Here is a 14,017-nt window from a genome sequence, read left to right as displayed (position 1 = left end):
TCTGGTCCCACTGGATCAAGACCATATTCACCAAGAAGTGTTCAGGGAGTATAGACAACCGATATTCTTCCCTTCCTCTCACCTCTGAAAACATCAATTTTAATTCCCTCCCATTTCATTCCCCTACCCTGAATCCCTATCCCTGACACACCAACCACTGGGAAAACTTTTACTAGTTATACTTTTGCCAAATCCTAATGTGTAGATACAGGTATCACATTTCACTTTTACCCAGACTTTAAGTTAAGACTTTCCATCATCAGATGGAGGGGTGAAGTGATAGTTTAAATATTGTACTTCTTCCTCTACCAGGTTTTCAGCATTCCTCTTATCATTGGGTTAAAAGTGCAGTCAGTGTGTATAGCTTTTCCTGGCATGCTGTCTAGTAACACACACCAGAATGCAAGTGATATTCCTCAGCACACACCATGTTTTTCATAGTAGCATTTTTACTTTCAGCTGAAGTAGTTCACCATCTTGCTATTTGGATAGACCAAAAAGATACATTCTTAAAGACCAAAGTGCTAATAATAGTATGGTAATTCCACAAATAAATCGTTATTATTCTGATGACATGTTGTACCTACAAGTTCTCTACAAGGATCAGCTACATCCTTTTCAGTGACTCATTTTGAAAAGCAGTAAAAGTGCTCACAGATGAGGTGTGATGCCAAGGGAGGGGCAGAATCCACAGGACTGGGAAACACATGATGATTTCTGAGTCCAGCATGAAGAAGCATGGTTTTGAGGAAAAACCATGTCACCTCAGATCTTAGAATTGTCTCACATTATTTTTCCTGTCCAAAGAAAATATCAAGTGGATTTAAAAATTTTTCAGATCAATTCAGTGTATTCATTCTTTCAACTTCCCAAAACCATTTAATGATTATGAAGCTGTTGCTTAGGCTCAGTAAGGGAGAGAGAAGAACTATAAAACATGATCCCAGCACTTAAAGGGATAAAGAAAGTAACAACTAGCATGTATCATTATGCTCTTAGAATGTGCCAGGTACTGTGCATTTCTGTTTGATTCATACAGCAATTCTGAGAAGTATATACTAGTATTGCTCCATTTTATAAAAGAAACCCCCAAAGTTTAGAGAAAAGATAGGATTTGGACTCAAGAACCTGATTCCAGAGCCCAAGTTCTCTTCTGTGGTACAGAAATGGGATGACAAACTGACCTATGAGGTTGATTTTGGTGGACCAAATACCTGGTAACAACTGTTGCCCAGAGTCAGCTGAACAAGAAAACAAGAACATATTTTTTTTCACATTCAGATACTCACAGGTATACAACAGTTCCACACAATTTGGGGAAATGCATAAAGAAAACCTATTTAAAAGAAAAAAAAAGAAAAGATTTAGTGCTACAGAAAGTGATAAATGTTACCCCCTCTCTGCATTCACACTTACATGTAATATTTTTGCTCATTAATATGAGCTACAGGAATTGTGGGTTATAGAGACAATGCAAGCAAAGTAGACATAAATTTGCATTTCCAAAGAATTTATGCAGAGAAATTCTTGTGCTCTTACTCACTAAAGTATGCCTCTGTGGTCTTTTTTATTTTTTAAGAAAGGCAGAATATCAGGAGAGCATTGTGTACATAGTACAATGATCCTTACAGACTACTGGTCAGTCTTCAGAAGTGTTCACTGGTGAGTATTGAAGGAATTGGTCTACCTAAAGATTACTGAGGATTAATGTGCCTTTTCCAGGTTTAAAAAGCAAGGTTGCCATAGAAGAGACACATCTCATGCTAATAAGCCACTAAATCTACAGGACCACTGTTGTCCACTTCTATAGTCATGGCATTTTTCAGACTGTGGTCTGGGGTTATGTGATTCAGAAACACTAAGGAGCCTGTAAAAATGGATATTCCTGTGACTCCACCTCAGGTCTAAGGAAGACTCTAAAATCTTCATTTTAAACAACCATTGCAAAATGCCACATTTTGAGACACACTGGATTATAGATTAACCCTGTAAATCTTAAAATTAGAGATCAGTGTCTTCAGTGCATATATTTTGAAAAATTACAAGAAGTCATCAGTGTTTTCCAAAGCAATTTCTGCAGAATAACAATCCCAAAAGGAGATTTGTATTAAACAATTTCCATGGTCAAGTAAATTTAGGAAAACTCCATCTAATACACTTTCTGTTAGAGGTCCCTAATTTGCACATTAAAGACTCTGAGGAGTCCTGTAGGAAAGGAAATCCGTTTCCCAAATAAGTTTTACCACAGGACTCCTTTTTGTAAGAACCTTGGTAATTTTCCATGGTATTCTTCAGGCCTTGCTTGGGGAAATGCTGGTCGTAGGCCAGTAGTAGAACTTCTAGAGGAGATGGGCTAAGCTTAAACACCCAGGTCCCAACTTTAATCATGAATTCTTAGAAATCCATATAGAAAAGTGAGAAACCCCATAGCTTAATCATTACACCTCACATCTGTGTTGTTTTTATAGCTCCACAGACTACTTTTCACACCTTTTCTCATTAAAAATAAACCTCACTAGATTCCTGTGAGCCAACAGATCAGTTATTATTATTCTCACATTATAAGTGAATAAACAAACTGTGGAAGGTATAGAGTTTGCTTACCTAGGTCATGTGTCTCTATGTCTTAGGCCTTATTTAGAGTATTATACTTATTTAGAGTATTATAAATTTTAATGACTTGGCAGCTAAAGTTCCAATAATTTATCAGTTTATGCAATTTTGCCAAATTTACTAATAATGTATTATCTTTTTTATGGGACTAATGATGATGTGATTGACCACTAGTAAAAGAGTCATGAAGTATTTTCCAACAGTGACAAGAGAATGCTTGAACTCACATACCCCTAAGCAAACTCCCTGCTGTGGAGTCAGGTGGTGCATTATTACATGGATGTAACCTAAGGTGAGGAGTGAATTGTGCCTAGCAAATTATTTTTATCTATATAACTTTATTCACCTTTATAGGAAATAAACTTTTGAAATTATGTTTACACTATGACCGCATTAGTTAATATAATGCACCGATGTAATCACATTTCTACTAGCAAATAAAACTTATAGACTCTTATGGTTATTATCTTAGTACCATTGGTCTTACTATTTAAAAGTTTTATAAACTTCTTTTTTCCTATACTTTTTCATTAGCCTGACTTCTTAGGACCTATTCTAATTCAATTTAGTACCAAGACATATGGACTTTCATTTTTTTAAGCTGTTATATTTTTAATTAAAAATTTCTGATTGTTTTTGATAGTTTCCAATTTCCTGTGAACTTCTCCATTTTTCATCTATTTTCCACCTTTCTATGTTTTTTGAAAATATTAATATTATTATTTTAAAGTCTTGTGGGTCTGATTTATTTATTAGCACCATGGCCACAAAAACTACCTAGACTCATATCTAAATTTTAAGATTCAATGTTTAATTACACCTGTAACAAACTATTCTAAATATCAAGTATGTATCTGGGTATGCCTCAGAAAGTTTTTTGTCTCGTCCACATCCTTGGTAACATGGCTTAGATTACATTCCTATATTTAATACATCTTCCAATGCTCTCTCCCACCAGTCATCTGCCATTCAGTCTTGATGGTTGTGACAAAGTTGGGTTATGACTAGTGCGGGGTCTAACTTTTCAGGATTACTGATTATATAGAATAACCAAATTTTCTCCAAGTCCTTGCTTCTATATTTTGTTTTCTTTTTAATGCCCCCCAATAGTTGTACATACCAATTCCTTTTCTTCTAGATTAAACTGAGACTTATTTTCTTAGACTTTTAACCACAAAAATATAAATATCTCCAGAAACACTCCATTCCCCACCCCAACCCTATAATCTGTTTTGTTATAACTTATCTAGAGAAAATAAAAATGCATCATGTTTGAAGTCTACACCATTCAAGGGTAAGTTGTGTCTTACTGAGTCATATTATATGATCATTATATCTAGAAAAACAATTTGGATAATAAAAGTGCCAAATGTTAACTCCAGCTATAAACATACAATGGCATATTTACATCATGCATCAAACTTTTCTAGATTTCCTTTTTTAATGCTTCTCATCTTGCACTAAAATCCTTAACCCATTTGTTCCTTGATTTATGAGATAGATTAATTATTTTTGATTAATAAAAATTAGAAACATTAATTGGACCCTAGTTGAGGTTTGGTTGCATTAAATGAATCTACTGGTGATCAAAAATGTATTTTTAAAGGGAGTTTAGGCTAATATATCAACAAATGAGGAGCTATAAACATGATTAATATACACATTAGACTTTCCTTATCACATTTTGCTGGCAGTTTTTATCCGGTCACAGCTGAAATTCCATTGAGTTCTTTCTCCTTTTGTATAAAATACAGATTATGTGGAGACAGCAGTCTGAGCAACCAAAGTTTCATCTTGTCTGCCCATTAATTATTAATGCTGTTTCAGTACTTCTTATCTATCACTGCTGAGAGATGGAGGGCTGTATTTCTACAGTCATTTTCCAGTACGAAAACAGGCTGTGAGGTGCCTCTGCACTTGGAAATAGAGAAAGGACCCAAAGTAGTTTCGTTTTTATGAAACTGTTAAAAAGGATTGCTCTAGCTCACTAATTTTATTCTTTCACTGAAGGGTGGTGTGATTTTGGAAAAGCAAACAAAAGTTGAGGAAAGCACATGTTTCCTTTGACATTTGTTTCAAAATACTATGATCTCTAAGGTGTTGTATGCAAGCCTCTCTGAATATTGGAGACTATGTATTGCATAGGTTACATGATAAATCCACAGAAGTAGATTTCAGCCTGTCTCAATTACTTGAACAATAAACCTAATCTTCTCATAGAGGTACAACACTGCAATCTAGAGCTCAGGCTGCAATGGAAGGCGCTCTAGCCAGGTAAGGTTGTGCAGGTGATTTACTTGATCCCCTCATCTACAGAATGCATAGGGATATCTGTGTCATAGGGTGGTGAAAAAGACATGGGCTTCAGAGAAGGGTTCAATTCATGATAGCAGGCTCCCAAACATTTGATTGCTTTTATCTGTTTTGATTACTAAAATAAGTGCAATGCACCATATTAACTTTCCACATTACATAAAAACAGAAAAAGTTGATTCTAAGAGTATTTTCACAACTTATATTTAAGCTACAGCTGGGAGAGGGTGGAACAGGGAAGATATAAGTTAAAGTCCAAGACTAGGATTTCCACCCACTCAAATGAACAACTAAAGAATAAATCTGGCTTATTAAGAATAAGATTCACATTTCAAGATACATTTCTGCAATTACTTGATTAACTTAAGTAAATCACTTTAAAATTTGACCCATGTTCAGTTTTTCTTTAAAGGAAACAATTGCTATCAATGAATGTGTTAAAGACTTCAGAGCACAGGAGAATACACACCCCCCCCCCACACACACACATGCACACACGTGCTTCTCTGAACATTTACATATATAATAATATAACTTTCTCAATTACAGGAATTGTATCAGAGAGCATTAATTGTCCCCGGGATTAATTCTCCTCTTTATTCCTTTAGTTAAAGAACACCGTGCTCAGGTTCTTACAGATGTCATGGGGCTCTTGGCCACCAAGACTTTCCAGGCCTTCCTTACAACCAGGTGTGACTGGGTACCTCAGTTTTTGCCATTTAAATGAAAACACAAATTGTGTATTGTAATTTCTTAGAAAGCAATTTGCCCTCCATGTCTCTTTCCTCTTTCCTACTGGTTGGTTGTAGACAAGGGTGAAACCCTAGGAATTTGCAAAGTAACAAAATACAAGGGGCCTGGGTCCTTGGAAGTCCTTGAAGGGAAGATGCACCTACTTATCTACTCCAAGGATTGCACCATGGAAAAGAAATGAACATCTGTAGAATTAGAGGCATTCTATTTGAGGTTTCTTTTTTTGCAGCAGCTTATCTTAACCTGAATTAACCTCTCCTTAGGGAGAGAAACCTGGTTATGGGTGACTAATGAGTATTTCCAGCTTCAAAGATTTGACCTACTTTAATATACAAATGACTTTGGTTAGTCATGGTAACTTTGAAACTGTAATCACTCAGGTAAAAAACAGAAGATAATGTGTTTATCCATTCTCTTTTATTGTTAGGAGAACATGTAGTTGAAGGATGAAAAACTGAGGATCATACACAGAGACTGCTGATGTTATCCTGAATGTCCTTTAGAGACTCTAGACAGAAAGCAATACTGCTAAGTCCACATACATGAAAGTTCTCTGATACCAGAAATCATTGGAGGGTCTTTATATAAATCCCTAAATCCTTATTCTGCACATATTATTTTCTAGATGACTAATTATTTTTTGTGTATTTTGACTGGTGTTTTACCATCCTGTAGATACACAATAATATTAGTTCACATGGTATATTAAACAAAAACTTTAAACCAGGATGAAAGCCAAATAATAATAGTATTAGCAATAGTAGTGGCAGTGGTAGTAGTAGTAATGATAGTATGGGAATAATAAAGGCATAGGTCTAACTCGCTGCCTTATTTTTTAATGTTCAAAGTTTAATCATTTTTCTAGTTAGGTAATGACTTCGGGTTAGCACTAAAGTTATGGTTTATCTTAATTCCCTCTAAAATGTGCAGTTGGGAGATACTTGTCACTCTTACCCAGCCAGTAGAATCATGTAAAACTAACTGAACCACATTTGATGTTAATAGAAAGAAAGTTTAAATCACTGAGCTAACTTCACAAACTATAAAAAGTGCAGATGCAATATTCCCAATGTTCTCCTTCGATTCCCTGCCAACTATCATTATGACACTTTACAAGAAGTTATGAAAAGGAATATCATTTGTACCTAGGTCATTGGATGGGTATTAATGGTTATTTGCCAATTCATGACTTTGTGAAAAATATTTCCAAAGAATAACAATCTTTCTCTGGAACACCACTGAATAAATTATAGCTGTTTAAGTGTTCTGTGTTGTATCTGTGTCCTAAGAATTTTTCAAGGGCAAAATTTATGTCTCATTGTTTAACTGCCAAGTGATCTTCCTGCTCTGATTAAACATACACTCTCAGTAACAACTCACAACTGATGTTCCTAAATGACACTGAAAATCTCAGGCAAGAACTTTGTGGAACTGTAGCTGAATTCATAGTTAAAATGGTTTTCCTTATAACATATGGATTAGTTTCATGGGTGAAGCTATAATTGACCTCTAAAATGTGGTAGTGAGAGATTTGGCTCAGTGACAGAAAGACCAAAATCAGAAAACTAGGGGAAATCACAACTCAGAGAATCATGGCTGAAAGAAGAACATTAATGCTAAATAATGAAGAAGAATGTAAACAGATAAGAGATTCAGAGGGCCCTGGGTCTTTAAAAGGCTGAAAGAGGGATAGCAAAGATAAAAAATGATAAGACCTGTCAAGAAGAACAAAGTCAATGTATGTACATTACTCAGTTTAAGGAATTAGAGTCATAAGGTCAAGTGTGGGTAACATTAAATATGAATAATGAGGAATAAAATAAGTAAAAAGCAAGTTAGCCTCATAAATCAATTCCAGAGCAATGTGGCTGGGGGCAGATGCAGGGAGAGGAAAGAGAATGGAGGATAACCCAATGTAGCCTGTTGAAATGTCAAGATCTATTACCAAATGTGAAATAGCAATGTGTTCAAGCAAAATCCTAGTGTTTGGGTATCATAAAACAGTGCATTCCATCAACCAGTGAGGATTATTTAATTTGTACTTTGAAATGTACTTGAACAAATCAAAAGACAACCAAAGGAAAAAACCAACCTGTGTAGTAAAAGAGAAACACATAGGAGAGCAGGTGGAGAGAAAGCCCATGAGTGCTCCTGTTACAGCCCGTCATCTCAGGATCTCTGTGCCGACCTTGGAGTGAACCCCATTTCTTCCTCTTTAGCTGTACAGACCAGGTCAAGGAAAAAGCTGCGATAAAGGGCAAGCAAAAAGGGGAGGTCTGGAATGAAGATTTGGGCAAGATTCCATATGCCAAGTTAAGGGCCAGAACTCCTGCTCTATCTGCTCCCACTGGGAGCCATAGAGGGGGGAAGAAGGGAACTAACAAGAGATCACAGCCCAGTGTAAACAGTGCACCACTTGCATGTAGGTTTGCAGAGAGTGGTGATGAATAAGCATGATCCAGGCAAGAACTTCAAACAGAAGGAGGCTGAGCAAGGATAAAAATGATTCAACGCCCAAGGCATGACTCATGCGAGGCACAGAATGTGAAGAAAATAAAGAAGTGTCCACATTTATCAAAGCACTTGACAAAGAGAAGGGGATGCATAATTAGAGAGAACAAATCATTGGGATGGGGTAAGGGAAAGGAGAGAGACTGTAGGCGGGACAAAAAGAAGAAATCCAGGGAGGCAAGGGCAGCGCCATAACCCAGTAGATAAATCTACCCTCACTGATTTACAATCAACACAAAGCAGTCTCAGAGTCCAGTGTTCATTTAACCCAGGGAAAGCTGTTCTGTTTGGGTGGCATTGTTTTCTACCATTTCTCAACCCTCTCCATTCACACACTCTTTTTCTCTTCAGATAGAGCTGACCATTCAATAGGTATGGACAGGTAAAGCCTGACTAGGTATATACTCTGACATAGCTGAGAGCAGTGTTAATCCGTTAACCATCGTTATGTGTTTTGATTATCATCCCTACTTTCAAATATTATTGGATAACTTCATGAGTTCGCTTGAACTGAACTTTCTAGTGACATAATTGAGACCTGTGTTTTTGGACTAACTTCTAATTCTGAATCTCCTTCCTTCTTTTGTCCTGCCTGATTGATCTTTCTAAATCACTTTTTGCATCACATCTCCCATGTGTCTGAGAGACTAGAGAAAGCAAAGCTGTCTACCAACTTAAAAGTGAACATGAAATATTTACCCGGCATGGTATCTCCCGTGATGATAAATGTGGTTTCCCAGGTTGAGGATCATCCATAGCACGCTGGGTGTGCTGACTCCCACAGTTTCTCATGCAGAAACTGGAGTGCATCATTTGTGGTAGTGGGGGACTGTATCTGTGCAGCCTATGGAAATTTTATATTAAATTATATTAATTGTATAGTAAAGATAAGACAGAAAAAATAAAATAAAAATGAACATGAAACATGAAGGAGGGGAGAAAAACCTCAAATAATCATTGGTCATGTTAAGTCACTGAGGTTTCAGGATGGATTTATTCCTGCAACATACAACCTAGCCTATGCTAATTCATACATTCCCTCTAAGCTCATATTGTGCATTATTTACTATAAGGCTGGACCTACAACTTTCAGAGTTTGACTCACAAAGAAATGTGCATGAGATTATCACCAAGTATGCTTCCTTATCCATATTATAGGTAAATTCTAGGTCAGATAATATAATTGTTCCAATCTACATTTTATGAAACAGAGTTCAGATTGTTCACTATTATCTCAGTCATTGGATATTTATTTATTTTAGTTAGTTGGTTCAAAAGTGGTTGGTGATAGATAAATATATATATTTATATCAAGGGCAAAATTTATGTCCTATTGTTTAAAATTTAAAGCTATGGATTTTAATTCTACACTCTAGTCACACATTTATAAGCATGTATAGCTTTTATCCAATCTTGCAAAAGCTGTTTTCAACATGAACAACTGCGGAGTTTAATTTGGCAAATGTCAGGTCTGGAGAAACTGATAAACAGAAGAAGGGATGGCCAAAGCCAGAGAGTCCTGCTTGTTTAGGACTGGGGAGCAGTATCTGGGCATGGACTGCAGGTAGGGTGCTGAAGTTCCTCCCCCAGTCTCAGGTAAACATATCTTCCTCCATGACATCTGGTCTAGTGTTTATCTTGCTGCATGTTTTATAGTTTTTAAAAAATAAAATATGATTTAAATTTCTACCATGCCAGTCTGTCAGAGCTAGAGCAAAATAAATCAGCATGTAAAACTACATGGTCTGACACAGGGATATGAAGTGCAGAGAAATGACAGTGGCGTCAAGAATATTATGTTCTTATATTGTGATTTTTCCTTGACTCCAACATTTCTTGGTTTTACTTTCTTACCTGAGTCACTAAGAAACATATTCAGGTTCTTTAATAGTGCCTATCAAATAGAATATATTTCACAATCACGTTGGTTGAATGACAATAAATTGGTACCAAGGAATCTCTGAAACCTAGCAAAATTATTCACAGATTCCATCAACATTTTATAATTGAAAGGGATTTCAGAGACCATGTAGTCAAGCCTCCAAAACATCACTTCCGTGGGTGTATCCAACCTTTCTAAAATCTTTAGTGTCAGGGAGCATACCACCTTATAGGATGGCCTTCATGCCGAGCACCAGTCAACACACATCTACTTTCTGTAACTCTTGGAATTTTTGTCTTCAGCTATCTTAGTCAACTTTGTGTCACAGTTACCAAATATCTGACAAGAACAACTTAGAGGAGGAAAGATTTATTTTGGCTCATAGTTTCAGAGGATTCAGTCCATGACCATATGTTCCTAAAACAGAAACATTGTGACAAGAGGGTGTGCTAGAGGAAAGCAGCTCAGCTCAAGGCAGCTGGGAAGTAGAGAAGAAGAGAATGGAAGGGGCCAGGGAGAAGAGATAAATGCTTCCAGGGCATGTCCCCATTGACCTACTTTCTCCAACTGGGTCCCACCTCCCAGTAGTCAATTCAGCCATCAATGGATTAATCCATTAATGAGGTGAGAGTCCTCATGACCTAATCATTTCCCAAAAATTCCATCTCTGAGCACAAGAGACCTTAGAGACATTCCAAATCCAAACTATAACACCCAAAAATGGAATTCCTGGGAAGAATTAAAGAACAAATTTGTGCTGAGTTTTATCCTCGACTTTGTCACAATTTCCTTTCTTTAGAGGCCCAGAGCCCCCATGCTGCAGAGTGACTGGACTCTCATAGCACTGGGGATTCCCATTAGAATGTCCATCTCTCACCTTCTTCAAACTGCAGTATTCACACATCTGGAATCTTATATGAAATAATCCTGAAACAACTCGTACCCTTTAACATAGACTTTGTGGGAAGAATGTCTTACCTGGTCGGGGATAAGGAGTGTGTATACCTTGTACCTTATATGAACCTGTATACCTTATTAGGTAAGGGAGAAAGGTTTGAGGAAACAGGTGAAGTCCTCTTTGGCACTCAGAACTCAACATACAGGCAGCCCTGTTTTATATGTTTTATGGAGTTGATTCTCTTTATCTCACTTCATCTTGACCTTCCATTAGGTCTCTTGCTTAGCTCCATATTTTTCAGTACTTATTTATTTAACATATTTAATCTCTAGATGGAGGTTTTTAAAAAGTAATTCCTTTACTTTTTTATTTGTTCTTTTTTAGCTATACATGACAGTAGAGTCTATTTGACATATTTATACGAACATGGAGTATATCTTATTTTAATTAGGACTCTAGTCTTGTGGGTATACATGATGTTGAGCTTCAAAGTGGTGTATTCATTTATGTACACAGGAAAGTTATCTCAGATTAATTTCACTGTTTTTCCTATTCTTATCTTCCCTCCCTTCTTTTCATTCTCCATTGTCTAATTCCATGAACTTTTCTATTCTTCCATTGAATATTAATAACATAAAATGATTTTTCTTAGTTTTGAGAAGTACCAAATTGTTATATCTTAACATTTTTGTATGTGTGTGTTTCCTGTAAGTAGCAGGTGTAATGGGGTTTCGGTCGAAGGAATTTGAGCTTTGAAGTCAGGTGGTCCAAGGTTAGAATTCTAGCATGTGTGCCAATGAGAAAGTTACTTCTGTGAGTCTCTGATTCCTCATAAATAATGTGGGCATAATGGTATTACATTCTAGGATAGTTTTGGAATCAAAATATTACTGGAACACACAGGGCACTCAGTATTTATTTCCTCTTCCCATCCAAGAGAAATATTTGTGGAGAAACTTTTCATTAAAAATCACAAATTTCCTTTAAAAAATATTCATTGTTTAATCTACTAAACTACAAGAAGCGTAAACACATACTTGTCAGGTATTTGCAGATCTGGAAAGGGTTTTCCATTGAAAAACCACCCCAAGGCATGGGGTGAAATTCATGGAAAATGAATTCTTTAAAAAATCATGTTATGTGCATATATAAATGTACCACAGGCAATTTCACCTTTCTGCATAAGTAAAAAGAATCAATCAAATATAAATAAATAGATGAGTGAAAGGAAACCTAGCAGAGTAGAGGAAGGAGAATGGAGGAGGGGAAGGAGAATGGGAGAGAAGGAGGGAAAAGGCGGATCATTAACTGAAATCAAATTCCATGCATGTATGATTATGTCAGGATGAACCCAATTACTATGTATAACTATAAAGCTCTAATTTTAAAAAGTCACCCAAATTGTCTTGGTTAAGCACTTGAGTTGGTAACAAACATGCAGGTGGCTGTGCCATGACTGTGCACTTTCCAGAACCACATTGTTCTGGCTTGAATAATGTGTAGGATTTAACTTTGACTTAGCCAGTCTGGTAGGCTTCTAGAGACGAGTCAGATTTATTCCAGCATTACCCTTGAGATCCTCTGCTGCCAACTGAGTTCATTCCAAAATTAAATGAAGTGACTCTGAAAACCACTGAAGTCACTGCAGCAGCCCCTGGAATCATCCTTTGCCAAGAGATCAATATTCCAAAGGGAAATTGGGGAAATCAGGCCAGTTTTAGCATAGAATTATTCCCTTCTCCTCAACCTTTATACCATTTTACTTCTGAAATACTTTTTCATCTTGTCTCAATAGGAACAAATTTTTAAGTCTGCCCAAGATCCAATTTCTCCATATAAAGAGCTGGTCATCTCTAAAATCACCCTTCTAGTCTGCAGATCTGTTTGCAGGGATTGAGTTGTTGTGGTGCATTTATGTTCTATATTTTGGGTCATCTGCTATTATTATTTGTCTTGTCTCCCTAAATACTCTAGATTGGACATTTCATGAGGCAAAGGGCCATTTCTATGATTATTTTGTAAGTTTCCCTGATGTTGGACATACTATACCTATAATATGAATCTTATACAATAAGATTAATTCATTGAGTTATCCTCACAAAATTATTTGCCAATTTCTCATCTGCATTTAAAATCCTCTTTTCTTAGAATTTAATTTTTTTCATTCATTCATCCAGCCACTTGCTCAATCAATAGTTATTAAATGTTTATCAAACTCTAAGCAGTGGTCTATGCCTGCATAGAGGGAACATTATAAATTCTTCCCTCAAGAACTCCTAGTCTTTCTGGAAGAGGTAAATAATTATGACATAAAATGATAAGCATTATAAGCATCTCCGTAGTATAGAGTAATTAGTGCTTACCTGGGTAAAAGGTCAGAGAAAAAGTCACAAATACAGTGGTGTGGGGAAGAGTGCTCAATAATGAATGTGAATTTTTCATAGAAACAATTATCAAGGGTTTATTCCAGGCAGAGAGAACAACATGCTCAGCAATAGCATGTTCATCCATGGATCACAGGAAGCAAACAATCACCAAAGAAGTTAGCAAGACAGGCAGGGGAAGAACTGTGAAGAATCTTGGAAGTCACACACAGTTGGGACTAATTCCTTTAGATGGAAGCATTTTGTCAACAACTTTTGGATGAGAGAAGAAGAACGTGGTCTTCTCTCAGTCACCTTCTAATGCTTAATTCTGGATATAATTGATATCCAGAGGCTGTTTCATCCAACAATAGCAGATTATGTATATTTCTCTAATGCAAGTATTCTTCCACCATCAACTAATTTAGACTTGTTCTAATACACAAGACAACCCTATGTGTTTGGAAGACAAACCACATATTTTTTTTCTTTTCTCCAGGAAACTGTCTAAATATCTGTCCCTGAGACATCACTGCAAAGGGGTGGGCAAACACAAAGGGAAAGAGAGAGAGAAACTGGACAAATTTGGCATAGAAACAGCTATAGAACAGAAAGATAGTCTAAACTTAACCAATTTGCAGGCTGTAAGGTAGCTGGTTGAGAAATGCTCTGCGTTTCTCAACT

At 36.4% G+C, this 14,017-nt stretch overlaps 1 non-coding gene across 1 annotated transcript; it reads left to right on the top strand.

The window, feature by feature from the left end:
* The first annotated feature begins 8,881 nt into the window (after positions 1-8,881).
* Positions 8,882-9,039, top strand: LOC124989893 (U1 spliceosomal RNA). The gene has a single exon (XR_007109699.1). It is a non-coding gene; the product is annotated as a U1 spliceosomal RNA (small nuclear RNA).
* Positions 9,040-14,017: the final 4,978 nt, after the last annotated feature.

Source organism: Sciurus carolinensis, chromosome 7 (assembly GCF_902686445.1).
Source record: "Sciurus carolinensis chromosome 7, mSciCar1.2, whole genome shotgun sequence".
Classification (NCBI taxonomy): domain Eukaryota; kingdom Metazoa; phylum Chordata; class Mammalia; order Rodentia; family Sciuridae; genus Sciurus; species Sciurus carolinensis.
This window is presented reverse-complemented; position numbering and strand designations above follow the sequence as displayed.